Genomic DNA, 26,206 nt, shown 5'->3' on the forward strand with positions numbered 1-26,206 from the left:
ATGCCCAGTGATGTTCCAGCCCTTCCCACACTCCTCCTTCCTAACGCTGGCACAGCACGTGTAAGATTATCCTTAAAATCTCATCATTCAAGGGTCTGCAATAATTGTGACATTAAAACCAAACCACGCTTGATATCAAAGGTATGTTCCTCCTTCAGCCTGCATGTATGTCCTTGTTTATCCCCATTCTGGGGCAGAACGCCAGGAGACCAACTGCAGTAGAAAATTCATGTATTTTTCGTAGATGAAATTTACATTTGTAACTCACTACACATCTCATAAAAGGAACAACTGCTTAAAACTGAAAATCAAACCATTGGTTTCTGCCAGATTAAAAATAAAAAAGAAGCGGCAATTTAAGTCACATTTAAAGTTCAAAGGGGTTACTACATTTTATTAAAACAGGTCCAATATGAAGCACCTTCAGCATTAAAAATCCATTGCTGCAAAGGAAAGAATCCTCTTCCAGGGATAAGATTTTAGAAAAGCTTCCTGATCATTTTGTAATTGGATTTCTTAAAAAACACCACTGAAAAGGATCCAAAACACGAGGATTTCTGTACAAATTATTTTTTTCTGTTTCCATTAAGAAGTGGAAATGAAGAAGACCACCATGAAGAAGTGGTCTTCATAAACTGATCAACCCAGTATCACCTAGAACACTGAACTCTCTTACGGAGTTTCTAGCTTTCAAACCCCTTTGCTTGTACCATTTTTAACAGAGTAGCTTGTACGACACAAGCATTTGAAAAAGAACTAGACAGTAAATAATTTTACTATAATTCAGAAAGGGCAAAACATTTTCAGGAAGCAGATCAACAATTTATGGCTGCACAAGTGGACTGCCAGTATCTCAAGCATGATTTAGACTGTCTGTTATATAAATGACTGATGCATTTGGGTTTAAAACTACAGTTTTCAGTCTATCCTGAACACAAAATTGCAATCCAGTTTGCCCCTTTTCTTTCAAAAAGTGATCTTTTGATCATCTTTATTGAAGCAAGAGCCCAAGACATGAAGACACGTGCCACTTGATGGGGGCCTGTGATGGACTGCAGCACGTAAAAGCATACTCAGGCTAGTAATATTCTAAGCGTGATATTCAGCACATGTAATTTGATCTAGCCACGTTAAGACAAGATGTATCACCGCTTTTCGAGCAGCTAGAAAAGGCACCCAGACAGTAGCTCAGACTAGACGCCCAGTTTTCAGACAGCTAAAATGTCCAAATCAAACGGGGAAATTAATCTTGTTTGCAATTACTAAGAGTATTGCACTCATTCATAGCCGCACATGCTCCACCAGAGGCTTTTCAAGACCACTCACTAATCTGAGTTATTTACTTGGGGTCTCCAGCCTGCACTGAAATCCATGATGTTCAAAGCTGTCACTTTATCTAAATAGATTAATGTCATCTTGCATCTACCTACATTGACACACACCCCATGTTTGACAGAAGTGTAGCTGTGCCTTTCAGGAGAGTTGTCAGATAGGCAAAACAGTGAAATTAATTTATTGACCCTTACATAAAGCTTCTTTTTCAAGGAAATCTGAAATTGCTAGCCTCAGTTTTATTCCTCCTGTGTTTACATTAAAATATATAGGTTCTTTCAGCACTCTGAACTACTCAGTGATCCAAAACAAGCTGTATACTTCTTATGTAACCACAGTGTAAATGTAGCAAACTAAAGGCTAACTACTACTGAGTTAGAGTGGCCCTATTATATTGAAAGTATTTCAGTTTATACCTACCAGCTTCTTAGGTTTATTACTTTACATCAATTTTGCCTAAGGCCATTCAGTGTGCCTTCTGGCCTGTAACAGACTGATTTATTATGTCACACAGGGACCTTTATGGTATTAACAACTCTACTGCCAATATCTGGAACTCTTGTAAGCAGAAATATAGGGGCTAAATAATAACTACAACATGAAATTTGAGACCTATAAAGCAATACACAGAATTATACTTCCATGTCAAATTCCTCTACACCATTTTGACAGGCTGAAAATTATACTGGTGAAAGCTTTTCTCCAAATCAATGGACATGGGTTATTCTACAAAAACCACAGGATGCTCTGTTTCATTAATATTCTTTAACAGTTCCCTTAAAAGAACCCTGTCGGCATATGGTATATTTGAGAAATAGGGTCATGGGGGGAGGGAACTTCGTCTCTCCTGAGCCCCATAAATCCCTCTCTCTCCCAAGGTTTAGGCAGGCCAAAGGCAATTATGACTATTTACATGGAAAGCCAATGCTTATGTATAGTCTGTTGGTTTCTATGGCAGCACAGCTGCCATATATAAAACACATCCCTCCAAGCTCACCAGCATTCCTGTGTCCTCTCAGCCATTCCCTTAACAGTGAATTTCCCTTCAAAACATGCCAGACTGTGTAAATGAATGCTGACCCCACCATCAGTGGAGCAAACAGTGAGGTGCCAGGGAACACCCTCGGTATGAATGGCCAGTGGTTACTGCTGCTGCCTCCTGCCCTCCCTCCTGCCTCTCACCGGCATCCTTCACGGGGACTGCCGAGGGCCTGCCAGGCAAGCAGTGGGAAGGGAAAACCATGCCAAAGAACACACTTTCCTTTTATGTCCTGCAGCCTTCTCCTCCTCCTGCAAGTGAACTGAAAAATCCATCACCCAGAAAATTAAGATGGAAAAGACTGAAATCACTGCTGCCTTCACTGTTGCTAAGATTATGCGATAGAAACATTTCCTAGATAATGGGATTTGTCAGCATCAAGTTGAAAAAAATGCCTACTGTGTGATAATATTAAGAAACCAACTATCCCTCTAAACAGGAAGTGGCTGACGTTATTTTTCAGTTAATTCAATGCCTGGAGCAAAGCCATATATTATTGTTAACTATATAGATAACTGGAATGCTTATAGAGAGTTTACTTAAATTTTACATTACAATTAAAGTGTCTGCTTTACACAGACACCTGTTTAATCTTCTCAGTGTTATTTTACCCCATTCCTAGTAAGAATTATAAGATTTGCATATTACTATTGGAACACCTAATTGAAGCCAATAAAAGAGAATATACTCTCCAGGGTATCAGAAAGTGTCCTGTATGTTTAGTAAAAATTAAATGTATTAATGTATAAAAATACATTACTTCAGTTAAAAGTCCAATGGGAAGGGTAATTTTATAGACTGAAAAAGAAAAAAATCTGCTTAGGACAAGAATACTCCTCACCAAAAAAAATTAAAAATTCTTTATGCAAGTTAAGTATCACATCATTATGTGACAGTTTTCCCTTCTGATGCTGAGAGCGCCTTGGATTGGCAGGAGACTTGGAAGTTTTGATTAACAACCTACTGGAGCTCTTGGCAATGTGCCTGGGTGTTTCAGATTACTGCTGCTATAGAAACTCCCCTGGGTGACTGCACTGCTTTTCCTTTTCTCACATTTCTAAAACGTTGGTCTTCATTTTTTTTTTTTTTTGTCCTCTTGCAGTTTGCTCCGCTTAGTAGCAACTGCTGCACTACTGTTCTACCCTCGCTTAGTGAATAGCACAGCTACACAAACAGCTATCATTACAGATAACAGGAGTCATAAAAGAGTTTGCCATATGCCTTGTCAGCTGGCCAAACTGATGACATGATTCTTTTACAGCAGTCTGGGTAGTTCATAGGAGGTATATACATTTCAGGAAGTGACAATACATTAGCATTTCTCTGAATGTAATACTAGTTAACATACTTTTAAGGACTGATTATATATGACCTTAATATTAGCTTGATTTTAAATTACTATTTAAAAATTGTAATTCCAATTTATCCAAGAAAGAATGAAGTACTGACTACAAAATCACACAAAAAGAATGTATTTTTGCATGACATTCCCTCTTTTCAGTTCACTTTTCCAATTCTCTTTCTTTCTCCCTCTCTCAGGATAATCCAAATTATACTAATATGGTGAATGGGCCATCTCTTTCTCCAGTCCTGCCAGACTTTAGTGGGAGCTGGAGCAGGACCACAAGCACTTTCTGTTGTTATTGAATGGAAAAGAGTACAAAATAGTGAAGCAGCATAGAGTGCAGTGCCTGACTGCTGCCCTGAGCACCTGACCAGGCTGCATCACACAGTTCATGCCAGTTACACCAAAAGCCTCTCCAGTCCATATCAGTGAAGTGACTGCATCTTCTGCACATACCAGTCCACTCGCGTACACTGCTGCAATCGTGGTTCCAAGAAACCTGGGGTTTAGCAAGCGTGGACATAGACATGGTGCCAAGTCCAGTCAGTGGGCACTGCACAACACATGCATGCGGGTTCCTGCACTTGCTCCCACCGTGAGAAGGGCAGCCACTGCTAGCCTAATCCCTGCCATCCGTCCCTGGTGCCCTGCCTGCCAGGGACTGCTTGCAAAGGGAACAGGCTGCAAGTGGGATAAGCTGGTTCAGCAGCGACGACGTATTTCTTGGCATCCTACCTGCGCACATACGGACAAAGTCTGATCCGATGGGGCATAGCAGGGCCATACAGCTCCTGCCTCAATGGATCACCGGAAAAGCTGCCTCCATCAGAATAGTTCATGCAGCTCACACCTTGCTCCAGGGCTCCCATGAAAAGAGGGATACCGGGAGACCACTACAGGAGGAAGTATCCTCAACCGAGCTCAGGAGAGACATCAAGTGTCTTCCTGAAAGGAGACGCCCAAACACAGTTCAAAAACTGCATGTGCAGATGACTGACATGTGGCAATAGAGAAACCATCCGAGTCAGATAAGTCACAACGGTACATTGCAATCCTTGCTTGGGAGATTCTTTTGTTAGCTGGACAGCTGCCCAATCTGTATGGGCTCAAAACTGGTGAACCACTGAGCAACTTCAGCTCTCAAGAAGGTCCAAGAAAGCAGCCTCCAGAAGGTAAATTAACATCTTGCAAATGGGTTCAAAGCAAGTGAGTGATTTGAAATAAAGCTACACAAAACGTACTTTTTGCATTCTTCTTTCAAAGTAATGCCATCAGACACTTGATTACACTGGGTCTCACCTGTTTGGAAGACTGGTAGCCTTTTATCTTGTCCTCCAGAACTTAAAATTACTACACGCAAAAAACTTTTCTAGAATCATAGTTCTGAAAAGAGCCTTCTAAATATTGCTACAGCTTTTCATATCCATTTCATATCTGCTGGAGCTTGCTGAGAGCCTGAAGCAGAAACCGAGACACAGATAAGTGTAAATCATCTCTACTATTTACAGACACTATCCAAGTTAAACCCAAGCCAGAATAATTCAGAAATTGATTTTGTTATCTACTTCATTGATCAGAGCTTACAAAGAAATAGGGCATTGGATCATTAAGGTCCTTATCAGTTGCTAGAGATATTATGAGAAAGATTTACTGTTATGATTGCAAATCTGACAAACATACAAATAATCAAAACTTATCTTAAAATGAGAAACTATAGAAACATCTCCAAGTAAGTTAAGGTAAGAGCCAGAGCATTTCAGCAAAAAAACCCCAGCAAAACCCAACCCACAAACAGTCATACAATTCTAACTAAGGAGATACCTCCTATTCTACATAGCCCCACAGGAAATCCAATTTATCTCCCTCTTGTCCTTTCACTAGTATGCACAAAAACGTGTGAGTTGGCGGCAATCTCCAGAGCTCATCTGGTCTGAGCACCCATCTCAAACCAAGTCCAGTCAAGTTCTGCAAACCTCCAAGGATGGAGATTCCATAGCTTCTCAAGACATTTGCTCTAGTGATTCTACCCCTGGTAATTTCCCTCCGTCCCTACTACTTAGTCAGAATTTCCTGTTTCATTTTGTCTGTGGCTTCTGGTCCTTTCACTACACACCTCTGAGGAGGGTCTGGCCCTGTTTCCTCTGTATGCCCCAGGTACCTGAAGAGAGCAATAAGACCTTCCATCAGCCATCTCTTTTGAATGCTGAGCAAACCCAGTTCTCTCAGCATCACCTTGCACAACCTCTGCTGTACTCCAGCACCATGACCATCTTGGTAGCTCTCTGCTGGACTCAACCCAGCACGTCAATGTATTTCTTTTACTGGGGAACCCCAAACTGGTCGTAGTTCTAATGTGGTCTCACAAGCGCCAAACAGAGGGGAAAGACCTGCTGGTTATGCTTGCTAACACTGCCTGGGACATGACTTCCTGTCTTTGCTGCAAGGGCACATTGCAGACTCATGTGCAACTTGTTGTCCATGAATACCTCCAACAGTTATAAAGCTGCTTTTTAGTCAGTTGGCCTCCCACTCTGTGCTGTTGCACAGGGTTATCCCAGCCCAGACACAGGACTCTGCATTTACTTCTGCAATAAAACAAGAGGCAGCATTTACAGTCTTTGAGTGGAGTTTGGGTTATTTCAGCCTTCTCCAGGCCACTCAGCTGATATAAATATATATCTTTATATATATTTTATATTTATAGCTCTTATATAAATATGATAGAAGGAATATCATTACATGTTGCCATCTATTCTTTTACAGCACAGGAGAGAAAAATGGCCAGAAGAAACTAGGAACTTTTACTGCAATCACTAATACATAATTTAGAAGAAAGCATCCAAGTTGCAAACATATATTATAAAACAAAGCTATAAAATTAAAGTAAAATAATATAAAGAAATATTATGCATCACTACTAAAATATCCCACTGTGTTGTATTTATGGTTCAAACTTTAAAAAAGGCAGCCTGTGTAATACCTAGCAGCAGCAGCAGGAATATATTGACTTTTTAAAATGTTCAGGAGGAAAACATTTAAATTTATTTTCATGAGGAAAAAAGCAATAGACATTAAGAGTGGATTCCGAGCACTTTTAGAGTCTCACATTTTCTACTTTTCTCCCTTCACATTTCCAGTGCCAAAATAATATCGTATCACAGCTCACTTCTGAATCAGAAAAAAATGGGAGAATGGGAGAATCCATCTCAGGACTCATAACATTCTTTCCATTGTGGCTGAGGTTCATCATTTGCACAAATGTGAAGGAAATGCAAAATATAAGCATATCAGGGCCTAAACATGCCATTATCCCACAGCATCCACAACATCCAATAATATGATGATCAAGGAAAGAAGAATCATCAAATAAGAATCTGCTGCTGCACTACCATTTTTCATTGCAAAGAATCAGTCTTTCCTGATGCTTGAACCACCTAGACTAGAACTATTTATGTGAGACCAGAAATTACAAAAGAAATGGGGAGAGATAACATTATAGTGAATTACTAGAAAGAGTAATAGTCCACTATTCAGGAGTTATTTCAGGAAATTTATGAGATAACTGACCACAAGATTTTAACATCTCCAGAAGAGAACTAGAGATGGTGTGTTCCCCTTTCTCTCCCAAGTTAATCTCATTAATCATTTCAAATGATGTTGCATAGCAGTGGTGTCTCTGTTCCTCATTTGCAGAGTCACCATACACCACTGAAACACTGTATTTCCATGTACTCTTGACAAAATGCTGATTCCCTGCTCCTCCTTGCAAGGGAACTGTGTCTACAGAATAGCAATTTACCTCTCCATTTTTCTCTTCCCTTTTCCTTCTTTTTCCTTCCACCCTCCAATCTGGTTATTTTTGGACTGCCAGTTGGGATTATTGCTCTTTTTCCCTGCTAAAATAAAAACAAACAACAGTTATACTTCAGATTCTGGGCTTAAGCATGAGATCTGTCTCCAACATTAAACAGTCACATTTTCTTGCCTGAGGTGCAATGCTATCTCCTATGACACTGACTAAAGCAAGCCTTGAAACTAAAGGCAAATTCTGCTTCTAGATTCATATGTGCAGTTTTCTGACCTATCTGCAATCCTGAGCTGAATTATGCCCTGAGTATTTGGCACTGGCTGACATTTGCCTTGTCTTAGACTATGAAAACTTAGCCTTTTCGATCTGGACTATAAAGACAATTTAGAATGCACACAGATAAATTAGAATATTTATAACCTAAAGCACTCTTTCTGTTTGATACATCATCTTCATTTCAGACCACCTTTTATTACATTGTGTTTTTTTCCAAGCATCTTGAAGCTTACTACTTGTAGATGGCACATTTGTAAGGAATTTGGCATCTACAAAATAGTATACAATGTAATACTGTCAATTTCTCACCCTTAAATGAAGGTCTGAAAACATGATGCTTTTCCAGGAAGCAAAGACAAAGATTTCGCCCACCTCAGTCTCATAATGTCACGCATGAAGTCCCAGCTGAAATCAGTCTCAAGGTTTTTTAATGTGTACAATATCAGACATTCCCCAAATTAACACAAAACATCACCAAGTGTTATTCAAATGTTTGTTTCCCTTATTATTTCTGCATTAAAATACTTTCAGTTATAAGGGATTCCCACTACCTGAAAAAATTCCATTTTATTTTGTAAAATTCAATATGACAAACAGCTGACAGGAACTGAAAGGAGAAGAGACTAAGCATTTCAGTGAAAGCCATTGCTTTCCCCCTCTCAACAACAGGGAAATGTGTGTACACCTCAGTTTTCCTGCTCTTCCATATGTTGGTTATAAAGGGATAAATTGGGTGGAGTTCTATGTTGTTCAAGATGCAAATTGGGGGTGTTGGCTTCCCTTGTCCAAGGCAAAGACACACTGTCCTTCAAGAACTGTTATGGGCTACTACCTGACAAAAATACTTTTTATTTTCAGGGTAGTAGGCGAAATGAAACCAACATACAACAGCTTTTCAACAGCACGAAGCTCAAGGGAACTACATGAATGAGAAGTGCTTAAGAAGAAGGTGGAAAAGACAAACGTGCTGACAACACACTGAGAGAGCAACAGAAAAGCTGAAAAACTTCATGAAGGACAGGAATGACCCCTCACTTTTCTGAAAGGGATTGTGATAATAAAGCATCTGACTCAGCGACTTAGAAAAGACAACCTCTTTCAAGGAGTCCAAAAAATGACGCAAAAAAATTATCCAGTCACAGCAGGGTCTCTTCACAGTCCAGATGTGAGGACTTTCTGATAGAACATAACAACAAAGCAAGCGGCTCAATGCAGAGATGTTTTAGACTGCCAGCTGTTAAGCTGAAAAATATCTACAGTGTTACTGGAAACATCTTTTAAACTACCATTATCATCTAATGTAAATGAATAGCAGGATGTGACTATACTGTTTGACAGAGTTCTGGAAAATTAAATGCCATTATATGTGCAGAGCTGTTAGTAAGCACTGAGTAAGCATATTGATTAGGAAGGAATTTTCACTATTTTAATGACTTTGAGCACTAGATTTAATGCAATCACCCTTAGGAATACACATAATTCCTTTTCACAGGCATTTTGCAGGCCCTGCCAGGCACTATCATATCCTCTTAGAAGTAACATAACCCTTCCCAATGTGTATGCATCATTTTAGCAACTACAGTCTGACATATATTGCTACATAAATGAATGTTTGCAGATTTTGACATGTTCTAAAACCTTTTGCATACTCAATATATTTATTCCTAGCATACGAATACTAACCACTTACCTAGTGACACTTCCTCCTCTCCCTTGATGGCAGTTATGTTACAGTGAAGTCCGCAGCCATATTACAGTGAAGAATTCAGCACAACTGACTAGCTAAGGACCTGGTATAGTATTCCAGCTTAGTGTAAATGTAAATGTCAACTCCGTGTTCTCCAGCTGTGCTTTCAGTTCAGGTCAGTTAAATAAAAGGTCACACAGTCTTTATTGTATTTAAAGTTTATGAAGAGTTTGCATCTTCATTTGAACTAACACAAGAATTTTCATTCATATGTTTAAAAGACTGGTATCCACATTTGGATATACTCAACATGTCCTAAGCTCACCAAAAATGATCCCTTTCATCTTAACCTCTGCTATCAGTAAATTAAGTTGGTATTTATAACTAGAACTGAAGGTGTCTGTAACAGACAATGGGGCAGTTACCTTAGCTACAAATCCACATTGCACTGCACTGTACATGCCATGGTTGAAGTCTCTGGTAGCAGGATGGCTGTCCTGTAGGATTTGTTAGTTCAGGCACCAAATTGTACTAAAGAAGCCATGTCTCACCAGTTCTGTCTCCAGTCATGACAGTGTAAGCATCTGCTCAGCCAGTGTTTGTAACTCTACTCAAGAATGTTTCATCAGTTAGTCTCTCCTTTTTCTCCTACTTTCTTAGAGCTATTCAAAAGAGAGAACTGATTTAGCTTCATATACTAAGGTATTTTTTTGGTAGAGAATAGCCAAAGATTTTTGAACAATTGCCAACTAGTTCCTCAAGCAGTCACCTACAACATGCAAGTGAGCTGGCAATATTGTTGTGAACAAAAAGCAATGTATATATCCCTCACTGCTACACTGCAATAAAGTACCCAAATTTAGGGATCAGAAATAAATCAAAACCAAACATGGAGTTTACTGAGACTAATAAATTATTAGAACCCTCTGTGCTGGTTTTGGCTGCGATAGAGTTAATTTTCTTCATAGTAGCTAGTATGGGGATTTGTGCTGAAAAGAGTGTGGATAATACAGAGATGTTTTCATTACTGCTGAGCAGTCCTTACACAGAGTCAAGGCCTTTTCTGCTTCTCATCCCACGCCACCAGCGAGTAGGCTGGGGGTGCACAAGAAGTTGGGAGGGGACAGCTGGGACAGCTGACCCCAACTGACCAAAGGGATATCCCAGACCATATGATGTGCTGCTCAACATTCAAAGGTGGGGGAAGAAGAAGGAAGGGAGGGACATTCAGAGTGATGGCGTTTGTCTTCCCAAGTAACTGTTACACATGACAGAGCCCTGCTTCCCTGGAGATGGCTGAACACCTGCCTGCCCATGGGAAGTGGTGAATGAATTCCTTATTTTGCCTTGCTTGCATGCACAGCTTTTGCTTTACCTATTAAACTGTCTTTATCTCAGCCCACAAGTTTTCTCACTTTTACTCTTCTGATTCTCTTCCCCCATCTCACCAGGGGGGAGTGAGCAAGTGGCTGGGTGGAGCTTAGCTGCCAGCTGGGGTTAAACCATGACACTCCCCAAAATAACTTCAGAGAGTTTAGTAAAACAAGGTCTGAAAAGGTACGAGACACCATACTGTTGCTTCTGTAAGCTTACTGTGCCCTCTGTTGATCATTATAATACTCCTTACAACTACATGATGACACAGGTGTTCCCAGTGACCCTGTCTTGTCCAGGACAGTCTGAAGCTGCCTAACCAATGAAACATAACTGCACAGGCAAAAAGCATGATGTCTACAGTATTCTTTCTTTATTTTATGCTGAGTGTGGAAGAATGCAGTGAACAGGACAAGAGATTACAGAAAGGAGTGTTCAATGGTTAAAACTGCCAAAGACTCCCTCCAAAATCCTGCATTCTTTGTAACTACAGAATTCCTATGTGATATCAAATTAGACCAAATAAAATCAATCAAGGTGGTCATTACATTAGTGTTTCTCATCTCAAGAATGTCCTGAACAAGTCTTCTGATATAATTTGTCAAAATGCTTAGGACTGAGGACACCATGAAACCAATGGCAGCATTGCTTTGACTATGAAATGCTGAATAATTTAGAATATAATGGAGCTAACAATCATTTACACATGCACCCCAGTACTGTTACAGACATACAAATACAACTGGAATATAATTCTTATGCCTCAGATCCATAGGCCTAAATACCATGTTCACTTATCTGCATTGATACAGCCATATGTAATACTATATTTTTTTTTCCCCTGAAAGTACTTTGGAAGGGAAAGAGGGATCTGAACCACTTTCCAAAGTGTATTCCCACACCTGTTGAGTTTCCCTGAGGAATTAAAAGAGGTGAGAATTTTACTTCCTGATACCACACCATCAGGCATACAATCTTCTCCTGGGTGTGCTAGAAAATAATCAAGATTAAAGCACATCACTTTCTAAAAGTATTTATAGAATTTTTATTGTTACCTAATGGTGTCTGTCAGTTTTTCTAACAACTCAAAGTATCAACACCAACCTTTGGTTTAGTTTCTTTCACGTTCAGTTAGGGTGGCCCTCTTTGTTCAGGTTCAACAACTACTACAAAAGTCCTTATTCACCTTCCCACTACAAACTGGTTGTAGTCCAGACACAAACCATGGTGACTGATACCCTGTAGAAGACTCCATTAATACAATAAAAAAAGTTGCCTGAAAATCTCCATTGTTCTTCTCAAATATCTGCCTGGTGGAAGCACAGATCAGACTACTAACAGATTACTATGATGTTAGTAGATTACTAGCATTCTGACATTTAAAGTTTTGTGAAAATGTTTCAAAAGTTACCTGCATACAAAGACATTCTGTATGCTGTTGAAGATGTATTTCTTTGCTGTCATCCTGATGTTCCCTTTTGGATCTGTCTGTGTTGCAAAACATCTTTCCAGTGATGTCTTGCATACATGTCTTAGCTTTTGCTGGAAGTTCACGCACTTCGCAGCTTGGTGTTTTGCTTCATCTTCTGGAGTTCCCAGTTGTGAATTTTATGCTTACCCTATAGGGCGTATTTGCTCTAAGTGCTTTTTCATGAACATCCCTCTGGGACTGTCTTCTGTCTTATGCTGTTACCTTGCCGACATTTGTTTGCAGTTACATGAATCTTCAACTTTGTTACAGTATCTGCTGACTCTACATTACTCTGTGCTGATCATAAAATGGTGCTTCTATGGCCAGTGCCTGTTCCTGTCTCCTATTAGTTTTTAACAGCCAGATGTCAATTCATATCCTTTCACAATACCTCAGACAAAATCTTCCTTTTTCCATATAATTCTCGCCCTTTCAGATATATTGTTCTTTTTTTTTTCCCCTATGAACATGCGTTAGTGTTTCTCTCACTTTGCTGAGTGGACATTTTTCATGTAGTTAGTAAGCTCCTTTCTCTAGAAATTCCCATTTAGCCTTTCTCACGACTGCAAAACCAGAAACCCTATCATCATTCCAAAGCAAGAACATACAAGATAATGGAAACAGTTTCACTGTCCCAAAAGCCTAGTACACTGCTACTGTGCATGTAAGAATAAAAAGTTTGTTGATGCACCATCAATTTTGGAAAAAACTTACGCTTTCTCAAAATGGTTCCTCAAGCAATAGTTTATTGAACTAGACCCCCCCGAAAGACTGAAGTGACAATACACACATCAACTACGTTCCCCGAGTACAATTACTGTGAATATATTGAAAAGGACTTTGAAATGAGGCAGCAGAGATCTGAACACATAAAATGTATCTGATAAAAAGCAGAGGACTAAAATATCCACTTCTGTAATTAAGTGTTTTAAACCAAAAATTGTATAGGATTTGGAATATATGGCATACTATTATGGAGGCCAAACCACAGTTCTTCATTCTCCCTCTGACTACCACCACAATGAAATGTTTTTATCAAGAAAATTACTGATGAAATATATTTAGTTCAGCCATATGCTTCTGAGAACTAATAACTAACTTCTAATTTTTAAAAGTGCCCATTCACATTTTACATTTAAATAGGAACTTGCACACAGACAATGACCACATTACCAGTGCAGCTTGTATGGCTACATGCAGATTTCAAAAGATCAGAAGTATTTGCACAATCGCCTCCCAGTACCCAGAGGTTTAAGGACAAACTGACCCTAATTCCATCTAAATAACGCTAAACACATATTAAAAAAATCTTAATTTGGAAACTTGAAGAGCTTACAAAATCACGACTACAACCCTCATAGTGAAAATTAACGCATTATTCCCATCTGCAGTTGATAGCTTGGTTTTAAGAAGTGTATAAGAGTGTCTTCTGTAAAACCATCTCTGCTTTGGGTTGGGAGTTTGATCAATATGTATTCCAAACTACCTTATGTCACTTTAACCTAGAGAGAAATCCAGCCCTTTAGACACAGAATTCGAGCACACTGCTGTCCTAACACTGTGATTAATGCTGTGAGCTACACCCTGCCTAGCCTTCCTAATCTCTGGGTTTTCTAATTTATAGCAGAGATGGATAGGCTATCAGTAGGGAATTATGAGGATTACTAGCTGTTTATCTCTCCTTTGCAGAGACACTTTGCTGCTTATGGAATTACCATAAACCCTCCAGCTACAGTGTCACTTCTATACTTATCCAGAAGTCTAGCTACCTATTGGGCGCAAAAAGTTTTGGTAGCCAAAATATTAAAAAACATTGGAGTCAATGGATGTATTTTTTTCTGTAAATGATTTGAACATACTGTCAAGACCTGTCATGTTACTTCAGTGCTAATTTGTCTGCAAGTTATCTTGCATTCCCATGAAATCCAGTGCTGTGATCTTGTCTACACCAATTAGAGTTCAGCATTAAGGCTTGGAGGTTGCCCTCAAGCATCACCACAGGTGAAACCATTAAACATGTATGCCAAGCCATTTCTGCACTCACAGCAAGTTATGTAACCCATTTCAAAAGACTCCGTCTTACGGCCACCAGGAATGTTACTGACTCTCCCACTGTCTGACAATTAAGGGTTTACTCAGTACTTCTACAGAAGATCCTTATGCTATGGAGCACAAGTTTCATTCTGGGGTGAAACTAATCATAGAGTTCAAGGGGAAGCAGGTATGTTATTTGTTTTAGTTTCCTGAAGAAGTAAGAAAGGAAGGGATCCTATAACATTTATTATTCTACTGACTTAAAAATCTGAATCTGTACAGAACAACTTTGCTCATTTCAAAATAAATTTAAGAATGAGAACCATCAGTAAGATAAATGTTAGCCCTTGTACAGCATATTTTTAATAATTACAAGTGTCCTCCAACAACATCTTTTAAATATAGACTGCATTTATAGCCAGGGTATTTATAGTCAGGGTATCTCTGTAACCACAACTTAATTAAGTTACCATTTGAGCACTAACATTCAGCTAATCTGTACGTATTTCATACTGCTAGATACAAATTTTAGCCTACCTTATGTGTGCTCTTACTCAACTCCTCATCATTTGCTATTGAGCTAAAACTTTGTCTTTACTACTTAACCAGCCTGCTAAATAGGAGACATTAAGAACAGTTAATTTAAAAGTTGAGTCTCTAATTCTATGCATCAGAATAAGTGCATGCATATTTATAAACATAATAAAAAGATGTACAACACAAAGATACTTCCACACTCAGTCACAACATACTGTCTTTGTCATTGTACAGTCACTTGTATCTGTATATGCTTACTTTATATTCAAAGACTGTAACAAAAGAAGATGGTTTAAAACATAATCATTGGTTAAAACAAGAACTCTTTTATTCTCTACATTATTTTCATTCACTTGTTTCTTGTACCTAGCCACATCTTTTGAAATACTTGATTTTTTAAGACTTAAAAAAACCCAACCAAAATCAAACTGCTTCATGCCTGAATCCCTTTCAGAACGTTATCAAATGTCTCAGCATATAAAACACACAGGTGTAGTTATCCAGGTTCTTCCTTCAAGGTATCACATGTTGTAATAAGAAATGAATATGCAATTACCAAAGGGGAGAAACCTCACCTAGGAACCAGTCTGCCAGCCCAGTCTCAGCTCACATTTGTGCAACCCTGTCATGCCAACTTCTGTGGTTTTATCTCATCATTTAATCTCTGGTCAGCTTCTCAGTGAGTATAAACCAGCAGAGACTCATTCCTACTTTCTCAGGTTTTTAGTACTTCCTCAGCCATCTTCGGCAGCACAGGACCTCAATTGCTTGCTAGGACCATCTAGGCTTGTCTTAATTAATTAATTCCCTATCATCACAGTGGCTTTGCACACTGAAGATACTAATCCTCCTCTTCTCTGAACCCCAAGTTTAGTGTCTGAGGGAAGGAAATGATTTTGTCTGAATAAAGTCATGTGGCTGAAGAGAAGGGTATCTACATGAAATGTAACAACATACAGAGACAGAAGATCATACCAATCACCCAGTCCAGTCTCACACCCTTTGAAAGCCTGCTAACAAAAGGGGTACCATGAGTGAGCCTATCTGTTTCATTAGGCCATGTTAAGTCCATGCCTTAGTGTGCTGTCATATCCTATTAGCAGGATGAAATCACCTTATTTTCTTCCATCCTGGGTTTGTTTGCTTTTCTGGCAGGGCATGCTAAAAACATACCAGGTTGTTTGGATTTGTCAAAGCAGATTTGGCTAGATACAGAAAGGCAGAATTGGGAACCTTTCCAACAGGTTCTTGAAATCTAATAGCACATTTACATAAGATGTGAGGCTTTTACTTTAAAAATGGATCATCTAAATAAGTACGTGCTAATGGATGAAACATGGATAAGTCATGTTATCAATACAACTCACACGTTTCTCAAGTGTCCATCACCCTGGTCCCACTAAAACTCTTCTTGTCAGTTCCGATGTACATATCCCAACACTTACTGCTCATATTCCCCTGCTGACTGCTCCACACCAGACTGTATTCCAGGGACACAGCCTGTATTAGCAAGGGAAAACCGCACTGCTTCAAAAATTGGCAAACAAGCCACAACTCCTTTGTGCACAAGCAGGATAGAAATTTGCTGCTGACAGCTGCAGCAAAACAGTCTCCAGCCTCGCTAGCTCTGCTGCACTGGTGAGTACATGGGCAAGTGTGAAGTCACTCACATCCCTTCCAGATCACCTCTCTGCTGTGGATGAGTAAGTGAGCACTGCATGCTGAATGCTTGTGTACAAGGACTTAATGGGTGGACAGTGAGGAGACAGGTTGTAAACCTGGCTACTCCAGTTTATGTCCACATTATTTGCTTGGTTTTGCTTTTATTAGCTTTCCTGTACCTATTCTTCCAATTGCAAATGGTGGGGGTTTCTTATCTCTTCTTAAATGAAAAAATATGTTAAATTACACAGACATTTAAGAAATATGGATTCAAAAAATACTAAATCATACTAAACCATATTCCAATGAAACACTCTATGGATTATATTTCATTTAGAGAAAATATTAGGTATGTTTTCCATTAGTGCACTGGGAGTCAGGGTGAATTTTACCCCAGTACTGTTCACCTATTTTATTTACATGTGGAATAGTAACACAGATCAAGTGTTTACTGCAGTTGGGCATGTCAGTATTCTTTGCATTTTATGTAGCTTCACAGAATCACAGAATCATCTAGGTTGGAAAGGACCTTGAAGATCATCTAGTCCAACTGTTAATCTAGCACTGACAGTTCCCAACTACACTGTATCTCTAAGCACTATGTCGACCCTAAAAAAGCTTCCTTTTTGTCTGTGAAAACTTGACAGCCTAAGCTCTTGCTGGGGTATGTCTGTAAGGAGTAAATTCTAGTTACAGACAAACAAATGAACAGGAGGAGGCCTATGAGCTACCTAATTGATTTCTTCATATCATTCAGTATTTAGGACATGAGAGTTAAGCTCTGCTGATGGACAGTCCTGCTACCAACCTGTGTATCAGTCAATACAAAGTTCCTTTGTTTTGGTGTTGTTTTATGGAATCCTTTGAAACAAAATGAAGAGAGATGAACTCACTTGCATTCCCAATCAGGCAGAACAGTTCCTGCTTCAATGTACAACACAAATATACAATCTCTGACAGTGTTAAGACGGCTTATGCAGTTTAAGGGAATGTAGCACACTGCTAACCTACAACAGTGGAACTACCTTTAAATCAGAAGAGTTTAAAACCTACTTCAAATAAGAAGACAGTCTGTGACATTTTTAAAAGGGTAAATTATCTCCCTTAGAAGGTGCTAGAAATTAATTATTTGCTGCCTTAGAGAATTAAAAAGAATATTAGAAAATATTTCATTTTTACACTTTTGTATCTGATAATTTCTACTGTTATCACTATTGCTTTAAATACAAGCAGATTACTTCAAGTTCATGCTCTTCATCCAAACTGAAGTTTTCTGTTTAGCAATTAAGAATTATTATTCCGTCTTCACTGTAATCAACTAGTCATTGCAAAGTAATTCCCCCTGTATTTTCAAAACCCTATAAAAGTAAAACAAGTATCCTTGAAAAAGAAAAATTAAGAACTAGGTGTGACTGGGTAACAAAGTAGAGACCCTGTCCTGGCAGGAATACACGTGCCTATGGTTCTCTAATACATTTACAAGCTCCATTTCTTTATGAAAAATTACTGCCATTACTAATTTTTTTCTCATTATTTGCACAAGATTGGAAATGAGGCACTGTCAATATGAAAGGAATTCAAAGAGACACCTTCCCATTATCCTGCTAGCCTATGTCAAAACACTGTCCATTTTATTTATTACCTTACCGAGTTGGGCTTCCCAAAACAAGCAAGCTGATAGAATTACCACCAAGCAGTTGCCAAAATGACGATAAATACTATTACAAGCTAGTGCTTCTCATAAAACAGAGACATAAAACAGATTTCCTTTGACATGAGCTACAAAAATCCCTCCTTGGCTCAGATGCTAGCCACTGCTTGAAGAACATCACCTGGCTCTGAAGATAAAGTTCATGCACTGATCCTTCCCAGCTGAGGCCACCATGTAGCTGTTCTTACCTTCGGATTACCAACAAATGTTGGCAGTGATGATGTCTTTCTAGAAATATCTGCATTCTGCTAAAACACACTCAGCCACATTTTATTCATGATTTACTTCCTTCAACTCCTTTTCCTTCCCTCTCCCAACACCCACTGTCACTCCTCCTCCCTACGCCTACCCCCTTAACTCCTTTAGTTAAAAGTTTATAGACAGAAAACAGGCAAAGTAAAGTTTTATACTTAAAATGAAAGATCCACTGGTGTACTGATACAGAGTATCACAGACTCATGATAGAAAGGAGGGGAGTTACATTTCCTCCTCACAGACCTTCAGACCTTACAGATGAAAGTCAAAGACTGAAAATGTAAATCCAAAAGACAATTCTGTCTAGCAAAGAGTGACATGGTGATTAAGGAAGAAAATATCGTAAAAAATAAGCCACTGCTTGCTGGAAGATATTCAGGACAGTCAGGTTAAATGAGGTATAAACTGTAATCAAAATCACAACCATCAAGCTGGAAAGACTGGCAAAGAAAATGAAGGCAAGAGTGCTCTTCTGGGGTGAGAATAATGCACACTGAATATAGCACCAGTGAGAAGACTAAAACCTATCTAATGCAGATTATATAACTCTGTATAGTCAATCATAAAAGACAGCTTTCTTAAAGTTGGAAGCATTAGTGTTCAGTGGCATGCTCAGCTGATGCAGAAGAGCAATCCCTTTGTTCCTCACAGGAGGTGCTCTGCGGAATCTGCAGTGCTCCTGGTGCCATTTGGAAACAGCTGAGTAAGAGACTTGACAGAAAATGGAAAAGGCACCCGCAAGAATAAGTCTAGAGTGCTTTTATTTTATTTGAGCTCTCAGCTATGCTTGATATCACTCACCAAGGTAATAAAGGTGGAAAAGGTTAAACAAACACATTCTCCCAAGCTGCGGTGCAGCTTTATCCTCCTGTTAAATCAAGATTTTTGTGCCATAACAAAGCTGATTCCCTTATAGTAGAATTTTGTCTCAGAACTATTTCTATCAATGAAAAAATAATCCATGGACTATGCTTGGAATGATAAATTATCAGATTTTTACTTGTGATACTTGCAATCAAGTATGAATGGCACCTAGCAAGAATATCAGCTACTGATGAAGCTCGTGTTGACTTCACACTCAGCACTTAGAAATCACGCACCATGAAATCAGCTCTCTTTTGCTAAGGCCAGAAAATTCATAAAATAAGAGAAATGGCTGTCAAACTTATTTCCTTTTCTTTGCAAAAACCTGCTCAAATTTTATTCTTTTATGTATATAAACTACACTAACAAAAGGCATCCTAAATTTTTATTTCATCTTCCCATAAAACCTGATTAAAAGCAATAGTATAAATTACTCAAATGACACATTGTAAGAGAAGATGCACGTACCACAGGGGCATGTGGTGGGGTTCTCTGATATTCATGTTTCTGCATAACTTGATTTATTCATTAGCAGATAAATAGGAACTGTTAATACTCAGAAGACATTTGCTCAGTGGCCTAGGTTGTTCTGGTTTATTAATGGAGAAAGTATTGCAGAACTCTCCCTCTTACATAACAGCCTACAGACAGTGCCTTCTTGGGACCACTGAGGCTGCTCTATGCCATGCTAGCAGCAAACCCCCCTTGAATTCAATTATCCAATAATTAGGAATTACTCTGGCCAGGGGGAAAAAAACCCAACATGAAACAGGGACAAAGAAATGGCCCCTGTTCTCCTCCCTCTTGTGTTCCTGGGGCTGGAGAATCACTTCTGGGAACTTGTATATTGTGCCAAATGACCACATACCCACAGGCAGAGTGCAGAGAAGCCCTTGTGCTCCTCTAAGGTGCCGCATGGGATTTGGCTGAGGTTTGGCAGCTCAGTCACAAATTCACTAAATTAGCTCCTATTTGTCATCACGCTGTCCACTCAAAACTTTAATGGTTAAAAAAAGGCTGATCTGGAAGATTCTCTGTATATATTATACACTCTTCTAATTTCCATAAAGCCTCACATTCTCCACCTGTCAGAAAGATGTCCATGAATCAGCATGGAGATTTCAATAGCAGAGAAACAGTTTTGCACAAACATTAAGGCAGGTGTTGTGTACCTTTGATACAGATTTTGGGAAAAAGAAAGACAGATTTTTTTGGTCCTAAAGTCTTTCTATTTCTCCAAATTCCCCTATAGTTTACATGGGAAGATTTTACCATATGTTTAACTTAGACAAATCTTATTTAGAAACTGCCAGCTTTACAGGCAGTTTAGCAGAACTGTACAACTAAAAAAACCCATGATTTGGGCCTTTTGACTGCTCATCTACAGGCTCAGTTATACAAGAAATATGAAATTATTTCTGGCCAATGTAGACAATTACTTGAATGCATCAGTCATCTTCTCTTTAGTGACAAATTACCCAAATTTCCCATTTCATATGGTTCTTTTGCACCCTGTTATTCCTGCAAGTACAAAAGGAAAGCAGTTGTCACTCAAGCCTATCACTGTTTACTGTTAAGAACAGGCTGAGTGTACGATATGCATCTGCATAAACTCAGAAAAAGACTGTAATTTTGTTAGACGTGATAAGTAAGAACTTCCCATAATAATCTGTAGGACTGATTTATGCTGTCATGATCAATCTGGTCATTTTATACTTTCTCTTTCTACACTTTACTTTGGGCGCTTTTTCTTCTGTGAGATTAATTTGTTTAGCATTGCTAATTTCTAGTGAATATTACATTAAAACACGCTTAAAGCTAGGAAAATGTGTAGAAATAATCTGAGATTTACTGCAACAGATGCTCAAATGTAATTCACTTTTCTAGAACCGTGCAATCTGACAGATCAGTAAAGCACTCTAATGTATAGATGAGGACTTACAAGTATGCACATTATCAAGAAAGATCTGAGGTGCCTTAATAATAATTAATATTAATTCCAAAACTCAGCTTCAGACTCTTGAGATGGAATTCTAGTGGCATGAAGGAATAAATCTGAAGAAGACTCCACAAAATACAGGGGTAATACAGGTAGTCTAGATTTTAATCTTACATATGTTCTCTGTATCTCATTAATGATGCTCACTGCTTTCCTACAGCATTACTTGCTCAAAGATGACACTACAGGCTGTGAAGTGGGCCACAGTGGAAACACCCATTCCACAGTCCCTATTTTCTTGGGCATGCCAGGTTACAGCTGAAATGTTCAGCACTGGTCGGGTGAGTAAGACCACTTGAAAGGGAGTCAATGTCAAAATAGAATTTTGGTACGCTAAATCTACTGACCTCACTTTTGGCTAATCCAGACATGAATTAAGCCACAAAACAGTAAAAAATAGTTTAAAAGGTTTTGTCCAGTGAGAATATATTATAGATCTCAAGTGATGTAGAGATGACAACAGAGATGAAAAAAAAATCCTGCTTCTTTTAGCAGAATATAGGAAACAATACAATAATGTAAATACAATAGTAAATGTTTACTATACAATTAATTTCACAGATGAAACAAATTTCTCATTGGCTATCAGCAAAATCGTATTGCAAATACTTACTAAAAGTACACTTAGTTTCATTTTTTTGTTTCTTTTCACACCCACGAAAGAATTTACAGCTGCCACCCTGAGGACAAGCAGACAAGTCTCATGTGATCAGAGAGAACTTCAGATCCATTGGGGCTCAGTTTTATCAGACATTAAGACCAAAAATAAGCATATTCTATGTTCACATTTTGATCCACAAGCCCAGATTTTCATCATCCTCACCTGTCCAGATCAATACTGCCTCTCTTCTTTACTTAACTGTAGTCACACTCGGAAATACACAGCTACAGCTAAGATGATCAAAATTTCTAATATAAATCACTGCACCACAAATTACATGGTTGGATGAAAAGAGTTACAATAGAAAAGAAAATACTTGTTTCTGATATTTATCCTTTAAACATAAAAGTGATTGAAGAAAAGTCAATCAATGATTAAAGAATTTCTTAGATTAAAGATTATTTTAGTCCAGTTAAGTTTCTTTTTTGCCTTTTCCACAATGTTAATATTACCAAAAAAAGCCTAATAAATTCTGAAGTAATGAAAAAACACATTGGTTTCTTGAGTTTTTCTTTTTTTAAAAAAAGGGAAAACCACAGTTAATCAAAGTAATTTACAATGTGTAAATTTAAACACATTATACTTAAAATTTATTTAAACATGTGCTAATAGGTCAGTAAAAGTGCTTTTGTTGGAATCAGACCCTAAGTAATACCACTGCAGAATCCAGTGGAGTAGAAAATCACTTAGTTTAAATTAATAACATTAAGAAATTTATATGTCACATAATAATTCCTTGGGAATTATACACGTGCACTATACATTATGCATTTTGTATTTAACTAAAGTTTTCATGAACTACCAGAAAGTGTGATTTGTAAAATAACGTTTTCAATGACCTCACAGACACCAATAACAAAGCATTCATCCTTAGCTTTGCATAGTTCAAGGCATCCACAGTATAGTAGTTCATGGCCAAAATGCTATCTGCTGATGTGAAAAGATGATAACAGCCACTTTTGATGTTCATATTTCCTCTGAAGTGTAAAATATCTAGTCATCAAAAAAAAAATTATTTGCCACCATCACACATTACATAGAGGACGGAGTTATAAGGATTACCATTCATATTCTTACATGGCACAAAGAACATCTTTTTTTCCTCACATGATTTTCGTAATTCTATTGCATTCCAGGGAGCTGTCCTCTTCCCTCCCCCAAACTCCCTTCCCACCTTATTGTTGCAAAGCCACACAGAGATGCTGAAAACCAGGAGAATCAAAGAATCCTAAGAATGAGAAAATGATCAACAACTGCTTGATACCAAAGGCTCGCTCAGAAAAAAAGTTAAGGGATAAACTGGTCACAATTTATGGTGACACAGAACAGTAGAAACTTAGTAATAGGAGCCATTAACAGACAAGATCAGACAAATTCAGCTTTCAAATAAAAAGATGTTTATAATAGTAGGGACAATTTACCAAGTATTGTCCATAGTTGCTCCATTTATGAATACGTTAAAAATCCACGATGTAAATTTTTAAGATGACATATTCATCTAAACTCAAGACCTCAGCTACTGTAAAGTACCCAGGTCAGCTCTCCAATACTACTCAGCTTTTTTATTGTAAACTGTCCAAATATTTTTAAACTTCTTTCAAATTGTAAGAATTTTATTAGGTTATATTACAGTATCAGAATTTTTAATAATACAACACAACTGTAAATAGACTGCAAATTGTTCACAGCTCTGAGTCATCTTCATTTCTGAAATATATGTAATGCCTCATAAAACACATAAAACTACTGCATCCAATTAAGTAAATACTAGAGATAGACTTAAAGGCAAAGAAATGGTTTTTCAACAGAATTTAGGTACTTATTGTATGGAGAATAGAACTGTTCAGAATGTTTCAATGACTTGGTATTTTCTGGTCAAAAAGGCATTTAACCAGAAAATAGTTTTTCTTTGAGTGACACATTTTGGGTGGAAGTATGAATTTCAATGTATTTCAAAGAACAGAGGCAAATCTGATTTCCTTTTAGCCTACTTGTCCACAAGAGTTCTTGTGTGATTGGTGGAAATTAAACTACCCAATTTCAGTTTGCCTTCCAGCCTTCCAGTTTTATGTACCCCAATGTTTTCAGTATGGTTAGGCATGCCTTTCGCCTAGAAACCTTCAGTGTCTTTCAAAAAAGTCGGAACTCTATTCCCAAAGTACACTCAAGGTTCAAAGTAATTTCACTGCCTATGGAGAGTGCTTATACAATTAAAGCAGCTGTGATGACGCTCATTTGTTAAACAAGGTAAAGTTTCCACCAGAGGTCAGTCTCAGAAGACAGGCTGTTTGGAATAAATGAATAAAAAAAGAGAAAAAGTCTATTTAAGTATTACTGAACATAACACAGAGTTGTTAATCTCCTTTCAATTATTATTAGTTCATTATATTCTCTTTAATTTCAATACTCAAATACCTAGGTACATTATGTGTCATTAATACAGGTGACTGAGGAAGCTGGGGTGACTTCATTTAAGAATTACAAAGAAATGCTGAATGCAAGAACAGTAAGTGTGTAAAATAAACTTGGGATAGTTTATTAAGTACCCTTAACAGAGAAAATCCCACAGTAACATTAGATTTTTATTATTTTAACTTACTAACTATACACTATGACCTGTATATATCCACTGTTTAATTCTGCCTCAGATATGAGCCTTACACATTCTCTTAACTTCATTGTGACTATTTTGTAGAATTGAATTAATACCTGAAACAAATAGCCCGCACTCTATGCATCTATAAAAATGTAATTTCCAGATAGTGACTTATGTTGAGCATGTTGCAAATGCTAAAATAAAATACTTAAAAGTGATAATTTTGATATTAAAAGGTAAAAAAAAAAAAAAAGAATTATCCTTTTCTCACTCTTTCTGAAATCTGTGTGACTTTCAGCATTAGCTTCCAATGCAGAACAACTCACTTGAGAGAAAAGCAACCCCTCTGTTTTAGCAAAAATAATCTCCCCACTTGAAAAGACAGTTGTAGCTAATACAAAAAAAAACCCCCTAGAGTATAGGGAAAAAAAAGTTTCCTTCTAATGGTCATCATTCGCAAGCAACTTTGTGAGAGACAGTATATATACTGAACGTGAAAAAAGGGGAAGTAAAGACCCACCTCTGTTTTATTTCTACTATATTTTTTGTCAGGAATAGAGTGCTGATGTCCAGAAACATGGTGTTCCTACCACCGCAAACTGCTTTTCTGGAAGAACCACCCAAACAAGCTTATCTTACAGAATGACAACTCTAATCAGACTTAAATCCTAACTGCCGTTACTCTGAGATGCCTTAGAGAAGTCAATTCTGTAGCATATTTGCACTGTAAGGAAAAAAAAAAGAAAAAAAAAAGGTGAAACCACTATCTGTTGACCATTGCTCTCTTTAATAAGCCATACACTGCAGTCCTTTGGACCAAAGTTCTCTTAAAAAAAGCAGTTGTAGGAAAAAACATCTCTATAAATTCATACTCATGTACTACAAAATTGACTATCAAACCCCTGCCTAGAAAAGAGATATTCCATTTGCAGTGGACATAGTTAATGAAACAGATAATATCCCATCAGCATGGTAAAATCACTAAATAATTTAATTCAAGCTTTCTAAACCCCATTAGCATATTGTAACTTTCAACTATACCAACCCATTTATTGCATAATGCCCTGAAATCCCTTGTACCTCACTCATACAATCCCATGCATATTCTACCCTTCCATGATTCCTTTAGCAATGGAATATTTTTTGTAGTCTAAATGTTACTTCAAGATTAAAACTACAAATTACTATAATTTTAATATTCCAATACTTAAATTACTTTTTATACTTTCATTGTGTTACGCACTGATCACTGATTGAAAAGTAGTATTAATTCCAGAGGTAATTTATCAATGTTACAAATGTAATTTTTTCATACGAAGCAAGAATAAATCTCATCACTTTACTATCTTTCAAGACATCACCACTCCTAAAGAGAAAATGGTTTACTGACTTTGCTGACCTATTTTTCTTCTAAAAATTGAGAACCATCAGAAATATTTAATGACTTGATTTAAAGTGCTGAAATGGAAGCATGCCAAAAGCATATTAAAAACCTGTTTTTTCCCCAAGAATTAACACCTGTCAAATTAATAGGTTTTGAAGTGGAAGACCTCAT

The 26,206-nt window shown here is 37.8% G+C and overlaps 1 protein-coding gene across 3 annotated transcripts in view; it reads right to left on the reverse strand.

Annotated features, from left to right (window-relative positions):
• Positions 1 to 26,206, reverse strand: part of DLGAP1 (DLG associated protein 1) — a 434,783-nt gene that overhangs the window by 305,580 nt on the left and 102,997 nt on the right. Inside the window, exon 1 of one of the 3 annotated variants that reach the window (XM_074821455.1) lies at positions 7,516 to 7,602. The exons of the other annotated variants lie outside the window; for them this stretch is intronic. The gene's annotated coding sequence lies outside the window, so the exon portion shown is untranslated. Of the gene's footprint in view, positions 1 to 7,515; positions 7,603 to 26,206 lie in introns of those variants that run through there. 3 annotated transcript variants of the gene reach the window in all.

This window comes from Strix aluco, chromosome 1 (assembly GCF_031877795.1).
Source record: "Strix aluco isolate bStrAlu1 chromosome 1, bStrAlu1.hap1, whole genome shotgun sequence".
NCBI classification, from domain to species: Eukaryota; Metazoa; Chordata; class Aves; order Strigiformes; family Strigidae; genus Strix; species Strix aluco.